Consider the following 23748-nt stretch of genomic DNA (forward strand, 5'->3'; position numbering starts at 1 on the left):
AAAGAGTTGACTTTTGTTGGCAATGATGGGTACGGGGCGAAAGCAGCTTCCTGCCTTATTTGATTACTCCGAGGCAGCAGAGGGACGTGAAAAATTGACTCCGCACCAATAAAATGTCGCATTTCTTCTCACCCGATTTTCTTGCCGTTTTCAGCTCAAGTTTCTCTCTATTTTGGAAATACCAAGCGGCTTATTTGTTGGATGCAAAAGAATTATCTTAATTAATTATGTCTTGATTTTCCCGACGAGATTACATTGATCTCTTCTTGGTAAGATCCGGACCACAATACTGAGATATGAATATTATAAAGTCTATGATGAGTCCTTGACAATTTCTAACGGGTGATTAAAATAAGCATCACTCTGATTACGGCAGGACATTTGATTAATTATCAACAAAGTTGATTATGACATGTTTTCATTACACGTGCGGAGTTAAAAAAAATGCGTGTCATGCGTAACACGATGAGTTTTCCGGGTATTTTCAATGAGCTACCCTTTTCCCATCCATTTATCCAACCACCGGCAACGAAACACAGCCACACCCTCTCGATCTCGTGTCGCTATCAATCAGCATCTCGACTGCGACCGACTAGCTGGATTCCAATCAGCGGCGGAATCAAATTTTAATTAAAACTTTCGCACCATCCTACTGTCGGTGGCAAATAAACAGGCACGTTCTAAGTCGCGCACTGGAGGCCAACCGGTTGGCCAGAGGCGAACGCAATGAATCATAATTTAGGGCCGACTTAACGTGGCCGCCAACGCACTAAAACAACATATTTTTCCTAATTCCGCCGCGGGCGAATCGATACGCGGCACGTAGCTCTCTCTCACTCGGGCTCGAGGCGAGCGGGCGAGCGGGCGAGCGAGCGAGCGAGTGAGCGGGCGGGCGGAGGGCGGGTGGGCAGCGTGCATGGTGCGGACGTGTGGAGAAAAAACTAAAAAATTTCCACGTCATATTTTGACTGCCAGTGAGTGGCGAGCAGAGCGACGACTGCTTCTGCATGGCACACGGGCGGGAGGCGGGACGTCGGCCGGCCAGCCGGCCGGCTGGCTGGCTGGCTGGCCGGGCGGGCAACAACAATGAAGTATTTAGGACGAAAAGAGGCTTGCGTTGCATAAAATATTCATATTTTGTTCGTCGTCGTGCATATAGTGGCCGCCAGCCGAGTGCTCTATGCTTCGGCCGGGTATACAACTGGTCGGATATAAATGTCAGGCAAATTGCATAAGTTTCATTATGGCAGGCGCGCTAGCTAGCCGAGCAAACGGCCGGTGTGTGTGTGTGTGTATGTGTGTGGAGGTAGAGTAGTATAATATAAAGTAGCTCCGTTCGTTATACTGCTCAGCCGTTGCGTGCTAACATATCTTTTGAATTTTAAATTTTTACGTATTCATAGTGTGGGCAGGCAAATAAATAGTCGGCGGCCGCGACCGACCGGCCACGAGCCGCACGGCCTGATCGGATGCCTGCTTATTATAATAATAAAATACAAACACGGCCACGACGGATTTCTTTCCTGCCGCGCTTTTTTCGTCTAATTACAGCTACAAGCGCGACCGTTTGTGTGGAAAAAGGCTGCATGTTGAGAGTAATAGGCTGGCTTATCTGGCAAGCAGCATCTTTTGAAATGAGTTACGACAAAATAAAAAGGAGCTTGAACAAGATAACTTGCGGCTGATATGTGCACCCCCGGCCTCTCTCTCTCTCTCTCTCTCTCTCTCTCTCTCTCTCTCTCTCTCTCTCTCTCTCTCTCTCTCGTTAGTTAATTATTATTGTGTGGGTGCGTGCGCGTGGAAAGAAAGGAGACGACCAGTGGAGTAATGTCCCGCTATAACACTGGGTCGGGGATCCTAGTCACATTTTATTTGCTTTTAGCGGAGTAACGTGCTTGTGCCATCGTCATGGAAAGCAATTAACCGGCCCGTTTAAATAAAATGGCGAAACCCAGCATACCGGGCCAAGAACAGCAGGCTTACACATTTATGGCCCCCAAATCTAATTACACGGTTTGTTAAAATTGAAAATAAAAGTAACACACCCGCGTGGAATGAGCTAGACGCCTGTTTTACTTCTGTAGCAAAGACATAAGCTTATCCAATGATAATTAACTGTCAATTAAAATTTAGCAATCCTCTCATTAATTTTTTCAATAAATTGCTCTTACTTATCTCACTTATTTCAATGGATTACAATATTTCTGCATTTCAAGTAATATTTCCATAATTAAACTGTGTATTTAAAATTATGAGTTGTTTGAGATATAAAATGAATATCGTAATAGAATCAAAATAACTATGCTTGGGCAGTAGATTATTCAATTCCATTGTTTATTGCTTTAAAAATTCCTGCTGTCCAAAGTAAAACAAGGAATAAATTCCTCAAAGAAAGAACATTTTTTGTTAGAAATTCTACCATTTAATTTTCCTTGTTTAGGTTTTTAAGTTACAAGGGAAATATGCGAAATATGGCAGCCGGGAGACAAACAGACTGTCTTGTTGAGAAATGCCACCTACGAAACATAGAACCTCTCGGCTAAAAGACCTAAATTCAAAACTCTTGCCATAAATAAACTCTTTTATCCCGGCGAACAGTGAAATTCAATTATGGAAAACACAACTAAACAGAGGAGAGTATATGTAATTATTCTGCATGTGTGCGGGGGGAACGAACCGAGTGCCGCATGCAAGTTTAAGCTGACAAAACTGAAAGGGGAAGTTGTTGTTGTGTTCTGCGCGAACGTGTGCATGGCGGGACCGTAGAAAAAGGCACTTTCCCAGAAAAATGCCTCACACGACCCTTTTATCATGCAAATATACCTTGTCCGTTGCTGAAATCGGGCGAAAGCTTCCATTTTGCTGACTAGACGTGTTTGCCGGCTTTGATATTGAATTGCCGAATTATTGACATTTATATGAGCATTAGCTGTGTCGCGGATTTTGGACATATTTCTAGCCTGTCATTTGTCAACACAGATTAAATCACTGCTGTCTATCAATGTATCAATCATAAATATGCTTGCAAATAGCATTCATTGATGTTCGTAACACAGTGGCAATTTCCGCCCTATAAACGTTTCATCACCTGCGTGCATTCAGATAACAGCGAAATTTACACGTTTATTGTGGACACCGCACGGCAAAGAAGAAATATCGATTCGCATTCTTTACTCGACGATAGCATATGTTCGCCACAGTGACCAGATTACAGCTAGACATTTACTGTCTTTTAACCAACTTTAGATGAAAATTGAGCAAGCGCCAAATCCAATACAAACTAAATATATTGAGGAGCTACTGTAAAAAATTGTATATTTAGATAGATACCAAACCCGTGAAAGGGACTGATTTTCATGATTCAACTAACCTTTATATTTTGATTGTTACTTTGTAGGGTAAAAATTGACCTTTTTGCTGCTTGAAGAAATTAAATTTCACAATAAATACACGTTATTTTTAATTAATTTCCAGATAAATTTTTGCTTCTAGTAAAATAAACAACCCATCAGGTAAAAAATCCACTTTTTCAACTTCTCATTATGCATTAAACGCCCTTAAGCTGTCTTAAAACTGACCTGATAATAATAGCAGGTTGATTGGAAATTTTAAAAATATCAACAAGATCATTATAGCAAAAATTGCGTCCGACTAAAATTTTGAACCCCACTTGATATGCAATCAAAATTGAATCAAATATTGAATAGAACGGCAGATTGCAACGCCGTGCTATTATAGACCTAAATGAATGGCACGCGCGGTAGTAAAAGAAATGTTCATTGGGCAGTTTTAGTGCTCGCGAGTACATGCGCGAAATGAAATGGGGTGGATCTCTTGAATGGTTTCGGAAGTTAATGAAAGCACCAGATAAGGTAGTTAAAACCGGCTTTGCGGCCGCTGACCATTACAAATGTAATACAGGCATGAAATTCATTCAAGCGCTGCGTCTACATATTTAGACAATAGTGATAAGGATCAGCTGATAAATTTCCCGGTTTAAAGGCCCGAAGGGCGAACTTTTATCTCTTGTCCGTTAATCAAATTAATGACAGCCATAAAATAAACCATAAAACTAGAAAAGGGTCTAGCTTGTCCGAGGGATCGATTTCGGCCAGCCGCAACATATTCTAATGAGGCTGGCCGCGCGCGGCCACTTTCGAAAACACATCATATTTTCGGTCTGCTCGAGGCCCGGGCCGAAAAAGCACCATTTGTTTTTACAATGTAAATTCACGCACTCGTGAATAATTTAAAATTGTTCTAATGAATTTTAAACCATGCAAATGGCAGTACCGGAAGACGCACCCCGCCGCCACACGCGTTTCAACACACAGTTTCAATTTCCACCGAAGCTGGGTGCGTGTGCGGTTGCTGTGCGGGTTGCATCCCCCGAAATCATCGCACCCGCCTGTTGTTCGTGTGGAGGCAACGATGCAAGTTTCACCCGGGCTCGCCCACGAGTGCGGTTTTGTAATTCAAATTTTCTAATTTCCAGCTGCCAAACGCATTTTGGCCGCAGAGCGAGCGAGCGGGTGGGAGAACTATGCGCCCTTGTGCACCGTTTATGCCGTGTTTTCCGGCGGCATTAAACAAACGCTAGTTCTCGGAGCGAAGGCCACAGCGCTGGCCCAGCTCGCTGGCTGGCTGGCGTGTATTAATAAAAGCAGGGAAATGGGCTGATAGTACCGACTTGTAGATTATTAAGCCATGAGGCGGGAGTCAATCCCGGGATTAGTCGCTCGGCTTACAACTGCTGTGCTCTCGCTGCCTGCTGCCACCGAGTAAATTCATTATTCCACTTTTCATTACTCTCACCACGCCTTAAATCGCCTCATTATTCTTTTATTCGCGCGAGCTGCCACGGCAAATAGCGAGCCAAGCCGCCTTTTCACTGCTGGAATTTAATGTGCACGTCCACAGACAGGTCAAATTAAGTATGGGTCTAACCAGGGGGGTGAGAAACAGTCAATTGTCCCGGCCTCCGCAAATTCGATATAATGGCCAGCACGTCGTGCGGAAGAATTCTGTTTCGAACAGCGGCAGGAGTCACAAATATGTGTGTTAACTGTTATCGTCGACGCCGCAGGTTTATTTATTCACATATGTTTAATCTTTCAATTCGTTATAAATGAAGTAAAAATTCATTATGTGAAGCGAAACTGAAATAATGAAAAGTGCAAAATATAAAGACTTGAATAATCTCGTTGGCTCTTTATAATTCACAATATTTGAAAATCAGATTGAGCATTTTGTGTGTCTCTGGAATAATAAAAATTGAGCTTTTTGTTAATATTTGCTCAAAAACTAATTATTCGCAATTTTTAAATTCGAAAAGTTGTTTCCTTCTGCTTCTTTCCAACCAACGCCGACTGAAAAAAATCTTCCTAACTTGGTAATTGTATTTTGAATATACCGAATTTACATTTAAGTGAAGGAATAATTGTTTAAAATCAACATTTTAAAATGTCCCACAAATTTTTGGCACCCTTGCAATGGCTAAATAAAATTGAAAATTAGAACTTTTCCTAAACATACATGTTATATACAAGAGACACTCTTATCCTGGCTTCCCACTTTTAAATTTATGAGAATACTCATTGTCAGAACAAATTGTACCACTATAGAGAGCATCAATTAAATGACTGTGTGTCTACTTCTGTATGACAATAAGTCTATTGCATTTTTGAACGGTGATATAAATATTCTTTCGATTCCAATAATCTAAAGATATGACCATGAGATGACTTTGTTTTTGAATGTTTGATTCATTCTTTCAAATAGATATATTTAAAAAAAAACTACCGTAAATAAATGGTACAACTCATTCTGCTTTACCGAAACCAGCGCATTCGTGGTCGAATTCGTGTAAAATAAAATAATTTTATCAATTAACTTAAGTTTATAGACGAGTTGAATTTTTTCGTTTCCAACTCTCATACAAAGTGTCAAAGAACATTTTTGCATTTACATTTTCATAAAGTACAAAGTATATATAGAAGCGTGAGGAAGGGCAGCAATTCTGAGAAACCACGCACTAAGACCTTGCCCAAGGGAAAAGCCGAAGTAAGCCTGAACCATGTGCCTAAGAGTCTACTTTTGTACATAGCTTACAAGGATAGTTACAAAATAGTCCAAGAATGCATCGAAAAAATACTCTATTATAGACTTTTTATGGAAAATTCGCTGACGAGTTGTTCGGGATGCCGAGAATTCAGATGCGCATCAATTACTAAAGAATTTCCTTACGACAGCCAAAATAATTCTACTAACTGAACACAGTGCTTCCAAGTTCAGTGCTATCGTCAGTGGAATAGTCTTTCGCTAAACTTGTGTATGAACGAGAATTCAAGTGCGTTTAAGAAGAAAATTGAAGAAGCAATTATCTCAAGCTACCGTTGAACATTACTTCCTTCCAAATAATGTTGTTTCTTACATAATTGTCTCATTACTTTATGGATGTGTGCTGATTTGGGGCAGAGTTGCCCTGTCAGCCCATAATAAACTTAATTTTGAAACTAATTCCGGTGAAAATCTTGATAATAAGCTCGTATTTAAAATACTTCTGGGCAATTTTTCACGACCCCAATGGACTCGGCCGCTCCGTTATAAGCTGGAGCACGTAAGGCGCGCGGTGCTCGTTTTGTGTCCGTCCTTAAGGTGTGCGGCAAATTATTCATATTGCGCCGCGAACGGTGCTCTCCATTTGAAAGAAGGAGAAAGTGGCGTCGAGTGCCGCGCTGGGCCACCGTTTTATTGAAGTTTTATCTGATACATAATCACAGCCTGGGAGAGACGAGAGAGAAGTGCTCGGGGATTATGTGCCGGAAAAAAGTCGATTCTCGCCGGGCGGCCCTTTGGCCTGCCGGAGACGGGATTAAAGGTGGCAAATCTAGTGGAAATCGCTCGCTCTCGACCTCTGATTGAGACTCTGTGTTGTCGGCTAATTGCAACGATTTCGGAAAAGGCCATCCTTTGAAACCAGTGATTGAATCGCGGTTCCACAGCGACGTCTTTGATGAATAATCGCAATTGGGCTCAGCGACCAGTAATCACTTTTTTAGTTTCCAGTCCGGAAACAGGTGGCTTATTTCAACGGAAAGACCCGTTAGCGTTTCTCGCAGTAATTTTTCAGTTCATGATTTTCATTTTATCTGACCGCAATAAAAATACAATAAAAATCCCATGAAGAGAGCCCGAAATAGCAGGTTTTTAATGAAATGTGTGAATCACAAATTAAGTCACCCGACGTCATAATTGCCGACAGCCTGCTTCTAAACGCTGGTCCGAACAAAATGCGATTGTGCTTTCTATCAACGCTTTTAAACTGTTTCAACATTTAAACCCTTTTGATGGGAATATATTTAGCAGCAATTTAGTTCTCTTTTATCGACCCAATCCGATGAAATGTTAAATATAAACAAAGTAGTTTTTAAAGTGGGCGTAATGGTATGGTTGCGGCACAAACAAAATTCTTTGGAAAGGGCAAAATATTAAACCACCGGGACGAGCTGATTCACCAGATTAAATGAAATCGGTTTATATAAACTCACATGCCCTGTTTTATTCCCGGAGTAGGCGGTTGTACTTGCAACGGACGCAATCGATTAGCGGTCATTACAGCGGCAATCCTTCGCAAAGTAATCACTCAGGCAGCTGAAAAATACGCCGACCCGCGTGTTTCCCGCGTGAATGCGTTCGCATTTATTTGCAAAAAGCATCGTGTGCGGCAATGAAAATAAATTTATTTTCGCAAATCTCCACGTGTAAATTCGCGTATAAGAGGGGCGCGTGTAGAAATTGAATATCGATTGCGCTAACGCACATATACACGCCGCTCACGCATGATATATTTTTAAGTGGGTTAGAGTGGCTGGAATGCGCCGCGCGTTTCTGGTGGGTGTCATCAACTGTTTGAAGAATAATGTATTTATTATTCTCTGTCATCGCTCTCGCCCGCTCTCGCGCCGCCGCCGTGTTGGGTGGTTGGCCTTTTATACATTCAAATAACTCGTGCTCCTCTTTGTAATACGATGAGCGAGCATTAAAAAAAGCAGCTCGTCGTACATAAATTTGCTGCTTTTTCTCGTAAAGTTGGAGAATTTATTGATTTCCTCTACACTTTTCCTGTTTATTGATATAAACGGCTTGGCAAACGGTATTTACAGATTCCCTGAGACAATAAAGAAAACCACTACGACAAGTTTTTGCTTCCAGCTTATTTTTAATTGCAGATGAGAGAGTTTTAGAAGAATGTCTCTTTCAAGGCTACTCAAAATTATTCAAGAAAATACCGCAACAACAATAATTAGAATCGGTGGGAATGGCATCAATGGTAAAATTCAAAGTAGAAACAAGAGAGAATAGAAAATTTTCTTGGACGCCAGTGGTGCTCGACTATTTACATTTTTTTTACAAACGGTACCTCTAGTAAGAGACATTAAGCTTTACTAGGACAATCAAGCAAGTGGTACATAATAGTCAGGACGGAATTACAATAATGTGCAATTTCACTCTTGAAGACGCATCTAAGTGAACGAAATTATACGAGCAGATTGTTTAGCATAATTTAGGATCAATAAATTTTCATCTAATGTTTTTTATTAAAAATTTTCATTTGCAGTTGAAGTTGGACAAGATTATTTAGGGTATTTAGATTTTGCATCATTATAAAGAGGGATCAGCTTGAACTAAGTTGTAAAAATCTAGATTAGCCTATTTATTCAACACCACCTTGTCTAATTTATCCAGATGATGTGCCCACGCAGATATACTGAAAGAGGCAATGTCCAAATAAAATTACATAAAATTCCAGGCAACTGAGAGATTAGCCTGAATGCAAATCGAAATTGTTATCAAATAATTTTCAGTCCTTTTGGAGGCCGTTTTCCGCTGAAAAAAAAACTAATCCATTTATAATTGACCATAGTGATGCCACCGCTGACCACTTCAAGTTTCATGGAAATACTCAACGGAAAGCCGCAGTTATCCTTTGAAAAAAAAATTAATAACAAAGACCGTAAACACAGGCATAGGCGGAAGCGGCGCCTTTGACGGAATTTTCTCGCGTTTCCGAGCGCTCACCGCTTTATTTATTTTTCATTCAGCGCTTCAATCCGCAGATTGAATCACCGAGACGGTTTAAAAGCGCCTATTATCCAGCGGGCGTCGGGGGAAGAGACGGAAAAAATCGGCGCGGCGGCGGCACCCTCGGCGGCGGCGTGCTTATTTTTTTAACTTGGCGCTTCCTTATACTCAAGTCAGACACAAAAGAGAGTGCGCCTCCCCGCCCGCCTGTTTGCTGTGATTAATTATTCAGGCCCTCAAGCAAAGATGAAAACCTGCGCCCTCGGCTCCTCCTGGCCCGACCCACCCCCTGCCTCCCCCCGGCCTCCCGAATCAATTAATAATCCGAGGCCGTATACATCGGTAATCCTGCAGCAGCCCTATAAAAGGAAATGTTCAGTGAAAGTTGGGCGGAGGCTGCGTCGCCTTTATTTCGGGCCCAAATATGGCCACTTTGTATCGTCGACGTGAATGCGAGTCTCACTGCCTTTCTTATTGAATTACGCGCGCGGGCATAGAAAAGTGGAGGCGCGGGTATTTTGCCGATTCGTCGAGCAGGCTGAAAAGCTGCGGATTAGGTGCGAACGCGCGCAGCAATAATGCAGCCCGCCAGCCAGCCAGCAGCCACTCACTCGACGCGGGCAGAGGCAGGGGCAGGCGGTCTTCCTTGCCGGAAACTTTTACTGCATATAATTATGATAAAGAGAACGCGCAAAAGGCATTTCCTTGCTGCCCCTGCCAAGTGAGTGCCGGGTCTCATTTTATGCTTGTAAATTTTTGGCTACCTCGCCACCACCAGAGCAGAGTCGGCGGTCCCCCGAGACGCGCACGCCTGCTATGTGGACCTGCATGGATAATTCTTACTTAGACGGAGAGCTAGCTAGCTGCTGGGGCGTCGAGGACCAAAGATATGTACCCACCTCCCCCTGCGCCGAGCGAGAAATTGAGCGGGGAGCATGCCCAAGCGGGTGCATCGTCGAGGCGTCAATTTCATTTTGCATATCGCGAAGCTCACGTGTACGTGATGAAATGATCGAACCTCATCTTTTTAAATGAAAAGCGAAAGGTCGCTCTCGAGAAATGGCCCCGAGCTTCTATTTAATTTCACCTCATGCATTTTTAACACATCGCAACGGTAGCCTCCTCCCTGCTCAACAATAGAACGGAGAGAGATAACCCCTTTGGAAAGAAAGCGTGCATGCATGCGAGACGAAAATGGAGTGGTGAAAAATTGATTGTATACAAAGGAGGGGCGCGATTTTCGCCAATTTTTCTTCTCGATCGATGTCGAGGCCTTTGAATTAACCACCCGATTAAAAATTCGAATTATAATGCAAGCAACAAGTGCAGCACACGTTCCAAAAAGTTACACGAGTAAAAAATCTTCTTTACAACTACTTTTTACATCAAGATGACGCTAACTTTGAAAGTTTCAACAAACGAATGTGACAGTCTGTGTGCAATGTGTGCATACGGCCAATGGGCAAACTCAATTGCATACAGAAGTTGCTCTATTTCCCTTTTTGTTGCAAAACAAATCTGCTAGCAAGCCTGGGGTGCGGAGCCATTTCCAATCTTTTTGTTCTGCATTAGTATTCAAAATGCATGCGGGGTGTCGTGCGCAGTAGTCTGAACATTTTTAATCAATGTAACTAATGAAGCATATGACCAGACATTTTCAGCAAGTTTTACCAGCACGCCGCGTGCTAAATCTTTTGGCTAGATTCCAGCGTCCTTATTTTGATTCACCTACTTCGCTGCCATTTGCCGCAGACGCCGTCAGTGTCATGGGGGTCACTTGAATTTCCAGGCATGTGATCTAATTTAGTAGAAGGGCGGTGCGTGTTAATTTGGACCACATGACGTCATCTGGTCCTTAACATTGTTGGACGTATTAGTCTGTGCGCGCTGCAAGCCGCCAGGCCTAACAATGACCCTTGGTGCCCTCGAGCTTTGATATATCCCGTGGCCCCTTTCAACGCGCCGTGCGCGTTTGACCCTTTCTCCTCTTTCTTGCTGTAAAACTTGGAGATTAGTTTGCGCAATCGAATTAACGCCACTTAGGCAAACAAGCCGCACAGCGAATACAGCGAATCAATTGATCTCTCTCTCTCTCTCTCTCTCTCTCTCTCTCTCTCGCAGTTTGGGAAAAGTTTCGTCATTACTCGGCTTTGAAGCCAGAAGGAGGCCGTCCGCGGCGTATTGTTTGCAGCTCGATCTTTGAAATTCGCAGAATGAGTTGTGCAAATGGAGCAGCTTGCGCAATTGGCGTCGACAGTTTCTTCTAATGGAGGGAAAATACCTCCCTACATAATGCACCGGCACTTTTCATCAGTCTCTCTTCCTCCTTTGTTTTCAGGATGGTGAAAACAGTCGTTCGACTGATTCAACACAAGCCATTACGTCATTAGTGGAATGAAATATGCCTATAATCGGATCCTCTCCACGAGAAATCCGAAGTACAATTCCTTCGAAATATTAATTGTCTTTAGAAAATATTGTCTTCAACAATCCAACATTTCCTATTATCTAGCAATAATTAAGTCTCAAGTGATAGTTAAGAAAAGTATCACTTTCAAATTATCTCAGAATAAATTTGAATTTCTCTCAATGCATTAATATAGGAAAGGACAACCATAAGAAATTTTCGGATTCTATCTACACTAACAAAAAATTGCAGCAAGCACGGAAACGAACAGAAAAATATTATTTGTTATGTACATTCGTGCACCTTGGCTAGAACAGTCTGTTTCGGGTATCAGTTAGACTGTGACGCACTCTCCTGCAAGGAGCATGCATCATTCGATTTTTAGAGCTCTAATTCACGTGATATAAAGGAAAACACGAACCTTGAGCCAAAGCACAAATGTTATCCAACATAAATGAAAGGAAAGAGAAAGAACACACAATCAGCTATACCGCATGACATGTCTGTTAAATACTCTTTTCACATAAGGGAAGAAAAGCTGGCTTTTGAATTTTTGATTTAATATAGCTAAATACTTTTGCTTTGGAGAGTTCTGGCATTGAAAGAAAGTTTCATATTTTTCAGTTCCTGCTACTGGAAATGTTCCGAAAATTAGTGCATATTTTACATTTAATTGCGTTAGAATATCTTCTTAGTGAGTCTAATTAAATTTTTGTCTTTAAAAATCTCAAATTTTGACCGAATTAATGTCCGTTGAACCCTTTTATGACTTCGAAATGAGTCACAGTTTAACAAAATGCCTTGGCATAAATATTTGCTTCACATTAAAAAATAAGAAATGCTAAAGCGCACGAGGAGCAGTGGTTTCATCTAAGTAAGATGATGAAAAAATGTTCTACATCGAAACATTTTAACAAGAATTCTAGGATATGTGATTACACATGCGTGAAAAGGTTAAGCGCTTTATAGGTAGCAAATTATTTTTCCGAGCTTTTTTTCAAAAGACTACGCAATTAAGCCAGCAACTTGAGTTACGGCGAGCGTGGTTGTTTTTCATGAGCAGTGGTCTTCAGTTGCTTAAGAGAGCACAAAAGCGACCAAGATGGCAAGCTTTCGTAATTCACGAGGTCAGCGAATTTTTCCTGCAAGTTGCAGGATGCGCGGAAGCTGAGCCGGTGGTCCGTGAAAGTAAGTAAGGGACCGAGTATTCGTGGTATTTGCAAAAAAGAAGGGAAAAACAATAAAATGCATGGAATGTTTTGCAAGGCTACATCATTATTTTGCTGTACACAGCCAGGGTAGTAATGGCTCTCTAGGAATTCCTTTGCATTAATGGCAGCAGCAAACGCCAGTGCTCCGTCGGCGCGTTCTCTCGCTTGCTCCAGAGCCGGGCTGCAGAAGCATGTGGCGAGTGTAATAGGACGAGAGTTATTCATGTTATTGTTCCAGAAGCAGCAGCCAGCCAGCCAGCCAGCCGAAGTTGGAAAGACGTGTGCAAATTGCTCTGGCGCGTGATAAAAAGATTAAAAAAGGCGTGCTGACATCTTATTTTTCACGGCGGGCAGCTCTCTCCGTCTCTCTCATCCAGTTAAAATTTCAGCTCTATTACACGAGTTGGCCCCTTTTATATTTCATGGGCCACTGGGGGATTTCGAAACATTTCTCGCTGTATATAATGTACTCCTCTGGACGGGGGTTGCTTGCTTGCCTGCTGCCGGTGGTGGTGGCGGCGGCGGCGGCGGTGCTGCTGCTGCTGCTGCTGCACGCTGGTTATGATGCTTTACTGTATCAATATCGCGCATACGGAAAGTCAGGGGAGGGAGGTGGTGGATTTCGAGGGTCGAGCGAGGGAGGGGGTGCTGCTTTTCAGACTGCGCGGCGCTGCCGAGGCGCACCACCATATCACATTGGTGAATGCTTTGCCGAGTGGAAGTGAGTGCGGCAGTGTGTACGCGATAAAAATTACTTTTAATTGTGCATTTGCCATTGTTGGGTGCCAGCTCCACCTGCACAGCGTGCCTGCAGACCGGCCGGGGGTGAGTCGAGTCTCCAAAGCCGTTTTTTCCCTTGCTATCTCCGTGTGCCGTATCGAAACGACTGCTGCAACGTCGTCGTTGTCGGTCGGTGGCCTGCTCGCTCGAGAGCTAGCCCGAATAAACACACACGCTGCTGGCTCAAAGGCGGCCGCAGAAGCAACGGCAGCGGCAGCAGCAGTAGCGAGTGCTGCAGTGGATTGCACGGTGTAATGAATGATGATCGATAGCTGGCTGCCACACCAGAGCAATATTATCATCGCGAATCGAGCGAATTCTGCCGGCCGGGTGATTGTCGGCTGTCTGTCGATCGACCAAAATAAACTGCCTGCCTGCCTGTGCCCAAACCGTGAGTGCGCGTCGCCGATTGATTACCCTCAGCGCGCCGAATGATTGACAAATGCCGCGGTAAGTCAACCGTGCACCCAGCATGTACACATACGCTTATTATTTTAATTTGTTGCCCTCGTCGCGTTGCCTGCGCTTTTTTGATACCGATTTGCCGGTAGTGAGACGTGTTTTACTGTTCGGCTGACCCTTTTCTTGTTGTTCCACGCGCGCGTGCGGATGTGTGCGCACTCGCAACTAACAGCGGCAAAAAGCCACCTTAATGCCCCTGCTTGTGCTATTTATTATCCTATAAATGGCCACTATAAATTGCAGATACGCCAATGGGGTGTACTGTCGGCCGCCTGCTTGTGATACAATGATTCCCGACTGCCCCGAGCACTGCTGCTCCTCAGACCTCTGCGTTTCGCGGCGCACTGCTTATTGTTTTTCGTCTCATAACGAGCAGGTCGTGACATTAACAAACTAGCACCTCTCTCTCTCTCTCTCTCTCTCTCTCTCTCTCTCTCTCTCTCTCTCTCTCTCGCTCTCGCTCTCGCTCTCTCGCTCTCCTGCCGGCCAACAACAACAACTGTAGCTGTTTGCTCGCGTCGGCCCATAAATTGCGACCTGACGTTGGCTGCTGCTTTTTGCCCGCATCGCGGCCTTTGAGGAATTGCAGGCACGAATGCAATTGTGCAAGGCGAAGGGCTCGACGACTGAGAGGCGAGGCCAGCAGCCGCCGGGGCGAATATACATAATTTAACACTCGAACTGGAATTTGGAGCCCGGCCAAGAGTGTGCATATGGCCAATCTGGCGCGATACTTAATTGCTCGGCACGCCACTTTGGATGCAAATTGAAAGCAAAAATGGCACTCTCTGCACTACACGCCGTGCATACGTGTGCGGCTTTTAATGATTTCCAGTGCGGTGCGGCGGTTCGCTTCGCGCTCGCTGCTGCCAGCCGGCCAGATTGGTTTTTCATCATCGCTGGCACGTGATTTTAGCTCAACAAGCTTCTCTACTTAAGCCGGGGCAAGTTAGTTTTCGCAGCCTGGCTGGCCGGATAAAAGGCAGGCGCAGTGCAGCTGCATTGCCATGTAGTCGCTCGCTCGCTTTCACGGAATTGTAAAAAAGGTACAAGGCGCGCGCGAGAGAAAAGCGTGGCGCGCGAGCGAGCGAGCGAGTTTCTCTCTCGCCGAACGAACTAAAAAGTTGCTGCCGCCGACGCCGCTGCATTACTGAAAAAGGGTTTCAAAACTTGGCAAATTGTGTAAAAAGTCGGCGCGCGTATTGTGTGTGCGAGAGAGCGTGCGCTCGCTGGAATATGAATTAAAACAAAGTTTGCGCGGAATTAGCACGCCAGCACTCGTGAAACATTCAAAAGGACAGCAAAGATACGCGAGAGCGGTGTATAATTCGCGCTCGTCGCTTTGGAAATGTGTTGAACTGCTTAATGTTTGCAGCGATTTAATTAGTTTATTCATTTGCTAGCCGACTATACACTACATTATCCGGCAGAATGGTGCAGCAAGCAGCAGTTTAGACCCGAGAAAAGTTTTCATACGCCCCGAGTTGATTAAGTAAGACCATCTGCTATGCTAACAAAAAGAACCGACCGACTGAGTGAGTGGATCATCGCACATAAATTTTCATAGCGCTCTTAACGCCAGCCGAGTGAAGCAGCTCAGTCTGCGGCAATCGATATTTTTACGCGAGAGAATGGCAAAAACTAATCTGGAACTTCTTTATTTTGCATAAACAAGCTCACGAGCAAAAGGAGATATCAGGTCAATATTGACTCGAGCTAACAAGATGAAACAGCGTTTTTCCTATTCCTGCCACGATCTCGGCACGCCAAATTATGCTATTGTGCGGGGTGCCGATTTTTAGGCGCTTCTGTTTGTTTTTCGAGGAGCCCTCCTTTCACCTCACGCCATCAAATCTGGAGCAATCATGTCTCCTTTTCGTTGTGTAACATTTCAAATTTTACAGCGTTCCCATGTCGGTTTATGGCGGCGGAGCCATTCGGTCTATAAAAACCGAATTTTCGACCTAATCGTCTATGAAAAGTCGACTTTTCAACAGATAAAAATCGCCTTGAACTCACACGCTTGCAATGTATCAATTTCCCTTCCGTGGCGGTGAAATCGGGGCAAAACTTTAACAATGGACCCAGCAATATAGCAATCAATATTGCAGACGGCGTTCGCGGAAAAGAAGCGGGTGACAGTTATGCATTAATATTAGAACGAGTGCGATTGTGCGTGCAAGCGAGCGCGCTTGTGTGCCGCACAGCCGAGAATGCAATGAAAGGAATCTGGATCAATCGTTCGGGAAAAGTTTTGCGCTGATGGGCCTGTCAAGCGGCGGCAGCAACCGGATCCCTTTAATTTTTTATATCCAGACGCCGCTGGCGCGACCGTGGTGTACAGTTTCAAAATGACAATGGAGCGGCGAGAGAGAGAGAAAAGGGAACGCGTGTTGCAAATACATACACACTAGTGGCAGAGGACAACTCATGCACAACGCGCTCTCATGTGTGTGTGTGTGTGTGTGTGTGTGTGTGTGTGTGTGTGTGTGTGTATGTAGGGTTGCCAGATTTTTCCACTCTCTTTAAAAGGGTGACACTTTCGTGAATGCGAGAGGCTTGTTGTGCTGCTGAGTAATGAACAAAAACTCGAAAAATGTTTCTGGTTCCGTTATGCGAGCTTTTAATAAACACAACCCGATATTTTCAGCATTTTGACGAATTTTAATCACTTAATGTTACGCCTATTTTAGGTCCCCATTGCGTGTATGTATTTTTTTGCTAAGATTTCCTGGACTAAAACACGTTTCAATATTTTTTTTCTCAACAGAAATTCAAAGGAATATAAATGCACAAAATATGAAAAACTAAAGTGTTCAACCACCATAAAGCACTGCTGAATAGGCCTGAGGGGTTGAAACAGCGAACTGAACAGCACAGAAACGTGAGAATTGTTATTATCTCTAATTAAAAATTTGCCCAATATTTAATAAAAGATCATGGCAGTGTGAAGATAATATTTGCCGTTACGGAATTTTCCACATTCAATAATTTCTACCGTTTATTTTCAATTCTAGTAACATTGAAATTCTCAGCCAAATGCAAATGTACAACTCGATGGGAATGTTCTTGCGAATAGAGGCTGTGAAATGTTTAAAAAGCGTTGGGCCGGTGTAAAGTAAACACTGAACCCGCTTTAGCACGGAATTTTTACAAATTGGTTCCTCTCATTTTCACTCTTTTATATAGGTCATTCCTCCCTGAAAATGAAGGTCTTTTTAAGCCGGGCATGGTGGCGAAAAATAAAAAAAGCGTCACGAGCATATGTCAAAAATGACACCTGGCTACCATCCTCCCGTGCCCCCGCCAAAATGTTTCAGGCATGAGTTGGCGAGCGCTTTTTTATCCGCACGAACAGGAATTTATCAACGCGCGTGGTCATGATTCGACGCGAGCAGGCATCATATCAATTTTTCGCATATTATTCGCGCAGAGAGAGAGAGAGAGAGAGAGAGAGAGAGAGAGAGAGACGCTGGCCGCGTGCAATAATAACGGCCGCGGTAACTGTGGCGGCGATGCGATGGAATGGAATATCCCGCGGACGCAATATGCTAAGTGGGCTCATCATTATTTTATTGCCTTTGTTTCGACTTTGTGTGGAGCACTCGCTCTCACACACACCGTTGCCGCTCGCTGCTGGCTGGCTGGTTTCCTCCCCTGGCAGGCTGCCTGCCTGCCGGTGCTCGGCTCGGTGTGTTTGCACTCCGCCAAGGCCAACTGGAATAGGGGCCAAATGTTGATTGACGCATCAAAATTAATCCGGCAAAGTGGAATTCACGCGGAAATTTAAACCCGCTTAGAAAACTCCATCGCACGCTGATTTCTGTTTACGTTGGAACGCAGTGAAAGGGGCACGCACACACATTCACACACACATACGAGAGAAAGGCTTTATGGGCGAGCAAATTTTGGCAGCTAGGTGCGGTGTGCACTTTTGGCCAAGCTCCGCAATCCGACGCTAAAGTGGGTGTTTGCTCTGCCGAGGAAAGGAATCAGCCGGGATTCCCTGTGGTTCACCGTTTTATGTTATGTCGGGTGATAAAAGGAGAATGTGTCGGCAATTTTAAAAACTGCTGCTGAATCAAATCCTCCTTCGACACTACTCTTCATTTGACACTTGGAGCTTCACGCTACACAGCCGCATATATATGTTAAACAGCTGGCAAACGTTTATGTTTGATTGATGACTGAATTGAGCCGTTTTTGATGATAAAAACCTGTTAGATTCGAATTGATGAATTGCATTTCCAACAATAATTCTCATCAAATAAATGCCCTGTCAAGGCATCAAAGTGAAACGCAAATGAAACACGCCTTTCCGAAATTTCCCTTTTTGCGTTATTTAAATCGCAGCTTTCACTGTCAGCAGTCGAGATGCAGCTTAAAATTTAATCTCGCCCAAACGAACGAAGTGAAAGCTTTTACCTCTTGCAAGCGGACTCTAATTTTTTTCCGCCACCCACTCAAGCGACGGTAGCAGCAGGCCCATCTTTCGGCGGCTCTCAATTGGCTCCACTTGTTATCCACATATACATCATCGCCTGCGGCGGCGGCTCTTGCGTCCGCTGTGTGTGTACATAAATATAAAAATATTGATTTCCAATGAGTGCCATTGATTAGGCTTTCGACAATAAGAGCCCTCGACAAATGTACAGCGTGCTTATTAAATTATTATTGCCGTCCGCTCCACTCGTGTGCGCGGCACAATACACGACGAGAGCAGGACAATACACAGCGGATGCTGCTCGCCCATATGGACGAGGACCATTGTGTTGCAGATATCGCCCTCCTTGCGCTCTGATTGCCGGCCAGACGGCAAATACACGCAGGCAGCACCCACCCACCGATCCGCCCGCCCGCTCGCCTGTCATCAATTTGCAATTAATTAGCGATTACCCGGCGTGCGGACGCAATCAACGCAAAAACACGCTTGAAACATCAAAATATATACACAACAGAGAGCGGCGGGAGGACGGGAGGGCTGGCGCGAGAGCAAATCAAGTGCTTGCTCAACGCGGCGCCGGCGGTAGCGGTTGCTGATGTAATTTATTGGATTCTTTTCAGCCCGCAGAGGTGGCCCGTTTTTGAAGCGTGTGCTCTGCTGAACACGGGAAAGCTCAAGTGAATGAATTAATTAATTAGGCTCTATTGAGCCGCCTTTCATTCCCTTTTTAAACAATAATGTGATTTGGCCTCTTTGTGCGTCCTTTGAGCCCGGCAGGCAGTGCAGGTTTGTGTCGCTCGCCCTTCCAACCGCCTGGTTCGCACACACATGCCTTCGAATTGAATAGCATTTAGAGACCCAGCCAGCCAGAGCCAGCCAAGCCGTGTCTGTTTTCTTCTTCTTCTACTTCTACTTCTTCTTCGCCCGGATTTGGTGGAGCCGCCGCCGCCCGAGGATTGAGCCCCGCAGATGAATTAGCAATTTCGTGAGCACGCGCGATGCCCATTTGGTTCGCTCCTTCTCAATCAGCCCGGCCGTCCTTTTTCTTCCTCGGCCAAAAGTGCGACCAAGTAATTGAAGTTTTGCGCCACCGAATTATCCAATCGCTTCCTTTCTCGACGATAAAAACCACGATAATCTTGGTTGCCCATTCCTACTGTGAAAATTAGTGTATTTCCTACAGTTTTTTTTTTGTGAAACTCAGCTCAGCACTTCCCGGAGGCTATGAGCTTACTGAGTCCTACTAATACTGGCGGATAACGTGATTTTCGGGAGTTTGTGGCATTCTTCATTACATTTTTGAAAATTACCAAAGGTAAATATTGTATGGCATTTTTTTTTGGGGGGGGGGGGGCTGGAATGGTTCAGTTCTGGTAATGAAAATTTTCATGTTTCATTAAGTAAACTTTACATGCCTCGGTATTTTGGACCGTCAGAAGGAATTAGGTTTAATTTTAGTCGATCTCGAGACTCACACTTTACTTCTTGATGGGAATGCAATCGAAATTTTGAAGGTTTTTTCCAATCATTTAAATTAGCAGGGGAAAATTTAATAATCATACAATCTACTAATTAGAGTAGCAGGGGTTGATATTTAAAAATTTCAACTTTCGATTTTTCAAATTTCGGTTGCAAAATATAGCATAGCTGCAATCACATCTGCGATGTGAAAATTATTGCGGAAACAATATTGCAGTAGGGAGTTAGTGGTATTGTTTTAATCATGAAGTCAGAAAAAGTATGGAACTGCAATATCAGACTATATTTTTTATTGTTTAAAAGAAATTAATGTCCAGAAAACACAATTTATGTGAGATGGCGATATTCAAAATATTTTTTTTATCAGCAGATGAGGAAATTAAAACTCGTCGTTTCACGAATACGACGGATTATATGATGGTAAAGCTTTAACTAGGCAATCGAGTGTTCTGCATGCCCGCAAATAGCGCTGCCACGCTCTGGCCGTTTCATCAGGAAAACAATTTCATTTTATGTCCGCCGGACGATTTTTCCCGGTTGAATTTTTAAACGGATGCACTATCTCGTCGGCTTGATAGCAAAGGGGGTTTTGCGCGGTGGTGCTTCTCATCATGCGGCGCATGCATTAGCCAATAATTCGAATGCAGCAACATCGTTGCCTGCCGGCCGTCTGCACTTCCGATAGACCTCGTTTCCAATGGAAAATTCCGCACGGAAAATAATGATAATGAGATCGCACCCCACGGCAGCAAGTATTTTATTACCTGTGTGTGTGTGTGTTGTAAAAGTTTCAACTTGGCGTGCGCACCGAACAATTTTATTATTAATGAAAGAAAAGTTCGGTCGCACCATGATATCGTCGAAAGCGGCTTTTCGCCCTCGGAAATGAGTTATTTCTGGCGGACGCGTTTGTGCATACTGTTCTCCTGAGTGGTTTATTTGAAATAAATTCCACGGAAAGTGGCAGAGCTCTACTAGTAGCTCTCGACGCCACTTCAATAGGCATACACCGGCGTTTATTTGATTGCTGCAGCCTGTTTGACACAAGTGTTTAACACGTTGCATAACTTTACCTCGTTTCCCGGAGCTTTTTCACCTGGCAAAACAAACGCAGAGAGCGAAAGTTTCAAGCCCTCTTGATGATTGTTGTTCTTATAATCAACTGCTCTGGATAAAAAACTGGCTGAAACAGATTTTTTCCCCACTGGATTTTAATATAGCTAATTTCTTTCGTTTATATTTTTACAAAATATCAAAGTAAATAAAATATAAAAGAGAGAAAATGCCTTAGGCAAACAATGCGATGAAACTGCCTTTCTTTAGAAGAGATTATGAACTCTTCACATATAGTACAAGAAAATGAAATATCTGGCGTTTCAACTAAAGAGCTCGGTGCGGGGAGGTGAAAAGATGACCATATTGGGCCCAAGCTCCTTTTGCGGCCACTTGGACCACTCAGACACCATATTATCCGCTCGGCGGTGTTATTGGGACCTGGGACCCAATGAGCTCATAGCCCACGGGAAGTGCTGTGCAGAGGTCAAAAGAAATTAAATTCATTTGTTATCATATGGTGATATCAACTTCGGGAATTTTTTTTCAAATTCCAAAGAAATTAAATACGTTACACGAAACTTGAACGTTCCAACAGTGCTACGGGCTAAACGATGCCAGTAACGAGAGAAATTTACGCAACAGAGCCTCTTCCCATGCTGTACTACATTCCAGGAAATTGCGGTTTCGCAATGTTCAGCCGGAAGTTTTTGCTGCACGTTGTTTAATTATATTTGGCTTTTTGTTCGCCGACCGACAGCAGGTTTTGTCCGCAAGCAGATACCTCAAAAACCGCGACAAACCTCAAATTTTTTGCTGAATGCCAAACCACTGAAATTAATGTTCCTCTTTCCGGGTAGCGCGACACCGTCATCCGTATATTGCGCCCCGGCAACCGACACCAGCAATCAAAGCGCGTGGAAAAAACCCATAAAAAACAGACGTTCGGCGAATATGAAAAGAGATTTTTGCGTCCGTGCGCGCGGAAAATTGAGAGGCTGCGGTTTTTGATACACCGCACGCGAGCATTACTTTTGGAACCTTTGTGAATAGCGCATATTTACTTTAAATCCACACAGAGCAGCACCATCAGCATCACAGAGAAATGAAATTTATGACCGGGCCGCGGGAGCGGGCCAGAAGCGTTCGCTCCGCCTGCCGGAGCAAATCTACGCCGCTTTATTTCCCGCATGCGGACTCGTGCAGCGGAAAAAAATATGCGCAGATTTTTCAAACTGCGTAAGCGAATGGGGTGGCAATTATTTTTAAACCGTGAAAATTAGCAGTTGGCAGGTTTCGGAGCCAATTTTTCACCACCGCCCGCGTGTGTAATTTGCTAATACTGCTCTGCTTCTGCTTTTTCTCCCTGCAGTGCATCGGTTGTTGCGCTGCTCAAACAAGATAAACTCGCTACAAATCATTTCAGAAAGAGAGCAAGCGAGCGAACGAGCAAACCCACACACGAGCCGGCTCGCTTTCGCAGTTGGCTGCAGGCGCCTGCTGGCTGCTGCTGCGTGTGTGTTTCTCAATAATCTCTCCGGGGCCTAATCCACAGGGTGGCATTTGGAAAAACAGCAGACGGCCTGAGCGTGCTCTTGCTTTCTCTATCTCGTGCGCGGCGAATTATAATTGTTATTCTCCATTGGTTTCGCAGACGCGCCTCGGCCACTTTCGCTGCCCGCCTCTTTATTTTATCGCCACCGCTTTGCTGCTGCACGGTGTTGGGTAATAATGTAATTGTTGTCGAGCCGACCATGTTGAGTATGCAAATGATGAAGGGTGGCCATAAGTTTGGCTGCCAGATAAGCATAGCGACTCGTGCGCCCGCACATACACCCCACGCTCGCTCACTCACTCGCACGTGCATTTTCTCCGAGGTGAAAAATTGTTTGAGTAATGGTTGTGTAGAAGTTGTAGCTATAAATCAAGTTTGAGACAAAATTGTGCCGCCGCACAGCCCTCTTCTTATACATATGCATGTGTTTGCCGACGGTGTGCTGTACACATACATATGTATACACACTCACACAGCATCAGATACCAAACAATATGTTGTGCCTGCTGGTGAAAATGGTGATGTATGTATGTGTCTGCATACACACGGGGGCACGATATAAACAAGAAGATTTCGCCGACATTCATACGAGTTTTATTATATTAGCGAGGAAATTTATGACGTCGCTCGCTTCTATTTAAATACGCTGCACGAGGAGAAGTCGCTCGCGCTGCGGACCGGCCATAAATGTTATTTATGCACATGTTTTGATTTCCAATCCATAGAGGGTGGAATTCCTCTCGTTTCTCGGTATATTTTGTGGGCGATAACAGTTAGCGGAAGTTGGACTCGACTTGTCTCGACTGGAAATAAGGTTAGATTAGAAAATTTATTAAACACCAATTCGGCGTACCACCACACGTATAAAGCAGTCCTGTTCGATTATTTCACCTACTTCAGCGGTGTTTGGTACTATATTTTGATTTGCTGACGTGTGCATTTTTCACTTTTTATTACCATCAATGTATACGATTCAGTGAAATAAATGAATTAACTATTGGTTAATGAACATCATGGTTAGAATAAAGGCCTTTTCCGTTCTTGGTTAGAATTAGATGAAAGGTAAAAAAGGATGTAAGGCTTCATTTGATTTGCTAAGTTAGCTTCACTAGGTGGTAGTTAATTGTTTGAAATTTTGACCGAGGAAGAAAAAGCTAAAAAGAGGACAAAGAGACGGTAAAAATTTCATATTTTGCTGACTTTTTCATAGAAAATTTCGATTTCTATAGATAAGATCTATTCAATGATGTTTGCCTTCGGGGAGGCTCTTCGT

At 43.9% G+C, this 23748-nt stretch overlaps 1 protein-coding gene across 5 annotated transcripts in view; it reads left to right on the plus strand.

Annotated features, from left to right (window-relative positions):
- Positions 1-13383: 13383 nt before the first annotated feature.
- Positions 13384-23748, plus strand: part of LOC135935259 (synaptogenesis protein syg-2-like) — a 73009-nt gene continuing 62644 nt past the window's right edge. For 4 of the 5 annotated variants that reach the window (XM_065477458.1, XM_065477492.1, XM_065477501.1 and 1 more), the window contains exon 1: positions 13384-13527. The gene's annotated coding sequence lies outside the window, so the exon portion shown is untranslated. Of the gene's footprint in view, positions 13933-23748 lie in introns of all 5 variants that reach the window. The other variant, XM_065477467.1, reaches the window with a different exon arrangement.

This window comes from Cloeon dipterum, chromosome 1 (assembly GCF_949628265.1).
Source record: "Cloeon dipterum chromosome 1, ieCloDipt1.1, whole genome shotgun sequence".
Taxonomy (NCBI): Eukaryota; Metazoa; Arthropoda; class Insecta; order Ephemeroptera; family Baetidae; genus Cloeon; species Cloeon dipterum.